Source organism: Triticum aestivum, chromosome 1D, assembly GCF_018294505.1.
Source record: "Triticum aestivum cultivar Chinese Spring chromosome 1D, IWGSC CS RefSeq v2.1, whole genome shotgun sequence".
NCBI classification, from domain to species: domain Eukaryota; kingdom Viridiplantae; phylum Streptophyta; class Magnoliopsida; order Poales; family Poaceae; genus Triticum; species Triticum aestivum.
In genome coordinates, this window is record NC_057796.1 from 287,486,697 (window position 1) to 287,494,944 (window position 8,248).

The window sequence follows — 8,248 nt, forward strand, 5'->3', positions numbered from 1 at the left end:
TGCCCGAGATGGACATCCACAACAACTGTAGGGCCATCGACAAGTCAGCACATGATGCTCACTCCTATGGATGGCGGCCAGATAGGTTGTACCCTCATCTTACTTGTGTGCAACATTTATGGCTTTGTTATTCATCTAAGCATGGAAAATAGATTATCACATTTCACTGTATTTTCATGCTGATCTCTTACGGGTCTTGTTCAGGATTTAACGTTGTTCCATAATTCAGCTAAGATACTTGTTCTTTAGGTAACGCTGTTCCATAGTTATCATCCATCATCCAATGCTATCCCACAGGCTGGTGATTATAGTATTATATCACTTCTAGTATTACCTATGTTGTTCTTTAATACTTTTGTGTGCCATCTAGTTAATCTCGAGTACAAACGATACATATTCTGTAGCTTTCATCTGTGTTCTCCCTTTAGTTTTTGAGACCTGTTGCTGCTAGTTAACCCCAGTCCTACTATTTATGTCGTCTCCTACAGGCACTCATTACATAAATCTAACTACTAGTTGTCTTCCATGCATGTTAGATATAATTGCACACACTGACATATCCACAAGAACCTCACGGAGCAATGTAAAGGCCAATAAACTTGATGTCAATGATACCCAATATGATGGAACATGTAAAGGCAGTTCTTCAGATGACTTGCAGAAAATGTTGAATCCTCTTCACCCCACAAGGTCCTTGCTCTATCGCAATGCCATCTGCTTAATTTGGATGTACTTCATCTGTCTACCATACCATGTTTTTTTACATTGAAGCGTTGTTCTAGTGCTCTGTTGCAATGCCATCTTAGTTTCCCAACCATACACGTGTATGTTGCCTTAGTTTTTTCTGTACGTATTCTGCTAGCATACAGTTTTACATTCAACTAGTGTTTTTTTACTGTGTTGTCCTGTCGTATCCCTAGCTCTTACACCATACTCCCTCCGTCCGGATTACATGTTGCCGAAATGGATAAAAAAGATGTATCTAGAACTGAAATACGCCTAGACCCATCCATTTGTTCCGGATGGGGGGAATACATGTCAATATGTCATGCCTTTCTATTCTTCAGTACCTATTCCATCTCTCTGTTGTAGCATGTTTTATAATTGAAGCACCATTCTTCTATACAAGGCATGCAAGGGGAAGACGACTATGTTAGAATCTGAAGGGTTACAAACCAGGTCTTTGCAAAAGATCCAAACGCCAGGAGATAATAAACTAACTCCACCTTTTATAGATACTGCTCCAGCACAGAGAAACCCAACTCCTACTGATAATAAGCAGATTCCAGTGGCCAAAGAACTAGTCCGCTCCAGTCCAGCAAAAATATGTCAACTCCATTCTAAGAAGCGTGTGCGTATCCTTGCATCATGAAATTTTATAGCATGCTGATCATATTTTCTACATGTTTCTTACCCATCTCTCTTTTAGAAAATAAGCTTCACAGATAGAAGAATTTCTGCACTGGTATCTTCTGTGAGGAAAGATTCTTGCAGGAATTCTCTGTACTCCAATGCAGATGTAAGTACCTATTGTATATCACTATATTTTTACATCAGCATGTATTTTGTTAATCGGCGTGAATCCAACCTTTATCTGATCTAAATTTAGTTGTAGCAAAATGTATGATTAAAGGCCACAATGTTGATTTTTGTAAGGAAAACTGCGTGGTAGTTTTGCATCCTGAGCTGCATTAGTGTACTATATCATATCAGTGGGTTTGATTACTTTGGTTCTGCAGTGGGTTTTCAGTGTTTTTTTTACTGTGTTGTCCTGTCGTATCCCTAGCTCTTACATCATACTCCCTCCGTCTGGATTACATGTCGCAGAAATGGATAAACTAGATGCATCTAGAACTGAAATACGCCTAGACCCATCCATTTATTTCTGGATGGAGGGAATACATGTCAATATGTCATGCCTTTCTATTCTTCAGTACCTATTCCATCTCTGCTGTAGCATGTTTTATAATTGAAGCACCATTCTTCAATATAAGGCATGAAAGGGGAAGACGGCTATGTTAGAATCTGAAGGGTTACAAACCAGGTCTTTGCAAAAGATCCAAACGCCAGGAGATAATAAACCAACTCCATTTTTCATAGATATTGCTCCAGCACAGAGAAACCCAACTCCCACTGATAGTAAGCAGATTCCAGTGGCCAAAGAACTAGTCTGCTCCAGTCCAGCAAAAGAATGTCAACTCCATTCTAAGAAGCGTGTGCGTATCCTCGCATCATGAAATTTTATAGCATTCTGATCATATTTTCTACATGTTTCTTACTCATCTCTCTTTTAGAAAATAAGGTTATATGATAGAAGATTTCCTTCATTGGCATTGTATTCGAGGAAAATATCTTGCGGGAATTCTCTGTGCTCCAATGCTGATGTAAGTACCTGTTGTATATCACTATTTTAACATCAGCATGTATTTTGTTAATCGGCGTGAATCCAACCTTTGTCTGATCTAAAAGTAGTTGTGCAAAATGTTAAAGGCGCCAATGTTGATTTTTGTAAAGAAAACTGCCTGGTAGTTTTGCATACTGAGCTGCATGAGTGTACTATCTCATATCATGCACATTACTGAATTGTAGTGCTGCTCTGGTTGCCCATTCATTCATTGTGTCAATGTTGCTTTCGTATTACCTTACCTGGCTGATGATAGCTGTGCCATATTGTGTTAATTTGGTGTTGGCTAGTTGCCCAAACGTTCGTTGTGCCAATGTTGCTTTCCTATTATCTGACTTGGCCAATGATAGCAATGCTAGTGTCTTAATTTGGTGCAGGCTGCTAAAGATAAGAAGACAAACTCTGAAAACAGCAAGGCAACCCCATTGTTTCTTTCCAATAAATCGAGGCCAGGTAATATGCCAATAACTCATGATTAATCTGTTTGGTTCCCCTCTTAATTTATGTTATGATACAATGGTCGAGACACTCTCCACTATCAATAATACAAGCCTGCCAAAATCGCCATCTGAATCTGTTCAGTATCCTCTGTCTCGAATGCAATAGAAAAAATGTATGTTTGTGAACCAATTAATGGCTGGAGGAATGATGGAAATGGTGGAGGAATCAGAGGTGCAGAGTCGTGCGACACAACAACTGATCAATGTTTTCAGAGACAGTGTAGCAAAGCAGCAAGAGCTTGCCCACATGCTTATGGGCGTCATCCGTGTTGAGGTTGTAGATTGTGACGTTGTAGATCGTTAGGTTCTGTTCATTTATTTGCACTGCCATCAATCTTTGATTGCCGAGTGGATGTAATTTCCTGTAATATATGCTGGATGTGCAACGTTTTTCCCTGTATGTCATACCTTTGCTTCATCGGTTTTGGTCCTGTGCATAATTGCTAGTCGTAATGGGCTCAGATTATCTAATTTGGCCTAAAGACATGTACGAACTTTAGTGGGCCCATTAAGTTAATGGGCCATTACCAAGCCGAAAGTTAATGGTCGGCCCTCTTAACTCCCGGGTCGTTAACAGGGTGACATCGAAGCGGGCAACAGGTGGGCCCAATTGATTTCACGGCCCGTTACTAAGTTTGGGCTACATATGGCCCAACTATACTGTGGGCCTTTAGCAGGCCGAAAGAGACAACGGGCTTGTACTGGACCATGAAGAGCATGGGCCGCTAAGAGGCCGAAAGTCAGGTCGTATTGTAAATGGCCCAACTGTGTTGTGGGCCTTTAGCAGGCCGAAAGAGAAACCGGGCTGGTATTGGACCATGAAGGGCATGGGCCGTCAAAAGGCCAAAACTCAGGTCCGACTACAAATGGCCCAACTCATTTATGGTCCGTTAATAAGCTGAAAGGCACACAGGGCCGGGAATTGGCCCAACACTTAAATGGGTCGCTAAAAGGCCAAAACTCAGGTCCGACTACAAATGGCCCAACAGATATATGGGCCGTCACCAGGCTGAAAGACATACCGGGCCGGAAATTGGCCCAACACTTAAATGGGTCGCTAAAAGGCCGAAACTCAGGTCCGACTACAAATGGCCCAAGTGATTTATGGGCCGTTAACAGGCTGATAGACACACCGGGCCGGAAATTAGCCCAATATTAAAATGGGTCACTAAAAGGCCGAAAGATGTACAGCGTGAAAATTGGCCCATCCACTGAATGGGCCGTTAACAGGCCAAAATCTCATCTGGCCGATATTGAGCCCAAATATATAGCGGGCTGTTAACGGGCTCGAACTGACGATGGGCTGCAATGGTGTCAAATCTTTAACGGGCCGTTGACGGGCCGAATTGGCACATCTCGTATGGGCCGTGGGCTTAAATGGACCTAACACAAGTAGGCCTTATATGGGCCGCCCTGCTATTTTTTACTGGGCTGGCCTTTTTCACCGGAATGGGCCACTGTTGGGCCGTGCCACATGTCGACCCATCATAGGCGCCTCCTGTCCAATGAGTGGATGACATCTGTCCCAACGGTGAGGCAACACGTGTTTCCTCCGGCCGATGATGATTTTACATGTGGAAAATCCCCATTGATCTGGGCTGTTAACGGGTTATCGGATCCAAAACCGGACCCGATAGCTTAACGGCGTTCCGTTACGGTGGATGCCACGTGTCGGTCACCCTTGACGAAAGCACTTTTGTGACGCGCGATTTATCGTCATGGAAGTGGACACTTCCTTGATGATAATTTTGGTAATGTCATGGAACACTTCTACGACATCACAGGTATGACTATCTTGATTCTGTCATAAATTTGTCATGGATGTACATGCATGACAGAAAACGTGACCTACTGTGACAAACACCTATCATCACGGAAGTGTATTTTTTTGTAGTGCACCTATACAAATAGTAAAACAAATTTGGCATCAAATCACTGATTACATGCCGTGAAGTAGGATTAGAAATTTATGGCTATTTATTTATACATATAAAGATATTATGGTTCGATTTTTAAGCACAATCGTCTATGTACAGACCAATCTTGAAGAAAATAATGGCACAAAAATATGTAGGTCATTCAAAATCAATTGTCAAGTCCTCGCTAGGAATTATTAGCACGAACACTAACCCTAGTCGGATTACTAGCAGAAATCATTTGCACAGATGAAACAACTAATCACTTATCACCTGTACCATTCAAACAATCAATACACTACACGGATCTAACAAAACTTACTTAGATTTCATGGATTGGGAGAACATAACCACATGATTTCTATTCCAAAAAGGGGGAGGCAGGAGTAACCAGAGAAACCCTATGATATATTTGACACATAAATGGGTATAGATGACTAACCAGCTGTCTGTCGTCGTCGGAGTCGTCGCCGGAGTGGTCGTCGGAGTCGGTGTGGAACTCCGCCTCCGGCTGTGGAAGCTCGACGACGTCAGCGTGCAGCGATAACTCGCCGGTGGTGACAGCAACCTCTGTCTCCATCTCCACGCCGTGCTCCGGTGCTTTAGCAGCCCCGGCGTCGCCACTCCCTCCGATGGGGCGCTTCGGCGGCATCCTCATACACTGACGGCTTTGAGGACTGAGAGCGGCGTCGAGGATGCAAGCGGAGAGAGAGGATTGTGTGTGTGTAGCGAGGATGGGGGGTCCGGCCGCTCGGGTGCACCATTAATATGGAGTAGTGGGAGTTGGGGGAGAGAGGCAAGCGGCGGTCAAACCGATGGCTCGCCTCCCAGTGAGCCTGCGCACCGGACTGCTGGCATGCCTACAATTCACACAGCTACTCGCACGCCTCGTGATGACACTGCACAGCGAGCACGCCTCCGTCAATTCACACATCTGCATGCACGCCTCCCCATCTTCCTGCGCGGCGGACTGCTCGCATGCATCCCGTCAACTTACGCCTGCTCGCACGGCACACGGGTCGCTGCGGCGGCACGTATATTGTTTTTCTATTTGGATGATTAATGCTACCGCTTTATTGCTTAACCGAAGCATGACACGTATCCATTGTTGGCCTAATGCTCATGGTCGAATAAATAATCCGTTTGGGATATTGGTTCCCAATTATTAATAATATCCCGTCTGTAATTAGATAAAGATTACATCAAAACTGGTCTCAAATTTGACAAAAAAAGTACAATGCCACTTTGTATTGGTGTCCATATGACAACACGATAAGTCTCATGAACTTCAAATAAGTTTTGGATGTACTAGAATTTAAAAATCAAGATTCTCAATGTTTGAAATTTGTTGCACGGGGAGTAAACATGCACCCTGTGAGACACATGTGTTTTTGCAATCCATTTAGGTGCACTGTCACGTGTCCATGTAGCTCAAATTTGATTTTTGCACATTATACCCATGGACAATCAATCAATGTATTAAAATGTCTTAATGATCTCTGTGATTTTTTTGAAATTAAAACATCCCTCCTTTGGTAACATGTATGTTCACCGCAGGATAATTAATTTAACATGCATCATAGTTGCGGTGGATTCGCGGTGTTTGTGTGTGGGTGTGTGCGTCTGGGGGTGGCGGGTGGCTCGCAGTACACTACGAGTTGTGAGCCACCGTGTGGGTTGGCCGTTTTGTTAGGCAGGCTGGTGCCACATCAGAGTCTTGAAATAATTATTTAAAATATTACACAACCCTTTCATACATAAATGTTTTGGCCACATGCAGTCGATGGTTGTCCTACACGACACTCGATACTCGCGCGTGATGCTTTCTGTGGACCCGGGAGGTCGTCGTCCATCACTTTGATGAACAACCGGCAGTGAGGTTAATTTGACCAGCAAGGTAGAATCTTTTTTGTTTGTGTTATGGTGGTATATAGTATGCATTGAAGGGGTCAGAGGGGACTAGCATATATACTATACGTATGCGTCCGTGAACAAGTACACCTCACTCAGTGTCGGGACTTTTTGGTTATCGAGGCACGTGCCACATCAAAATTGTGAAATTGGTTATTCAAACATCACACAACACCTTTTTGGGCCACATGCATATATATCCTAGCTAGGACACTCATGTGTGACGCTTCCATCTGTGGGCCCACGAGGCCATCGTCGATTCATACATGCATGCATCACTTTGACCTACATCGGGAGAGGTTAATTAATTTCACCATCGATGAGGATTCTTTTGGGTTGTACATATATTATGACAGGAGCATATAGTATGCGGTGAAGAGGGGGGAAGGGGACCATCATATGTAGTACGCTTGATATGAACCTCGTTCTATGTGGGTGCATGGTTTACGGTTTTTGAGGCATGTGGCACATCAAAGTTGTGCATTTTGGGTATTCAACATATATATGTTTGGCCCACATGCAAAGCGGTGGTGGTTGTCCTCCCGCACCCACTTAAGCGGTTATCAGCGATATCGATGCTTTCCATCTGTGGGCCCGCTTGGTCCATCACTTCTTTTTGCCTGACAACAAGAGAGGTTAATTTGACTTAGGAGGGGATTATTATTTTTGCTCTGGGATGACATGCATGATAAACTTTGAGCACACACACATGCATGTGTACGCATGAATCCCTCCCATTGAGTCAAAGTGGCTAGTACAACGACACCATCATGAACCGATCTCGCTCTGTGTGGGGAGCTAGTGTACGATTTTTGACACACGCGCCAAATCAATGTTGTGTATTCAAACATGCATGCACGCATCACCTCCATACATATGCATGTAGTGGTTGCCTTCAAACTATACACTCCCTCGCGTGGTTATCGGCGACAAGCCTATATGTTCGTGGGCCCGCGTGGACATCCATGATCACCTTGACCAACAACAAGATAGGTTACCATGGCGAATTCTTCATTTGGTTTGTGTTATCATAGTATAGGTCATGGTGAGATTCCGACCTAATTAAACTATGCACGCATGCATGCATATATGAATCCCCATCGTTGGCTTGAAGTGTGGTGTAACATACATATGCATCGTCAACCTAACCCTCACTCAGTGTGGGGATTTCTTGTTCGAAATCACCGTGCCACATCAAAGTTATTCCATTGTTACTCAAAAACACACATCTCCATACATATGTTTGGGCCACACGCATGCAGTGCTTGTCTTCGGGGACTAGCTACTTGCGTGATTATTGGCGAGCTAGCCCATCTTCGGGGTCGCATGGACGGCCATCACTTTGACCAACAATAAGAGAGAGGTTGTACGACCAAGCTGGATTATTCTTGCTCCGTTTTATGATCCATCTTGGTGAGATATATGCCTCTCTGGCTCGCCGACTGAAAGTGTGTGTGTGTGGGGGGGGAGGGGTTGCTACAGCGCACTTTGCTAGGTGAACCTCGGTTGGGGGGCAT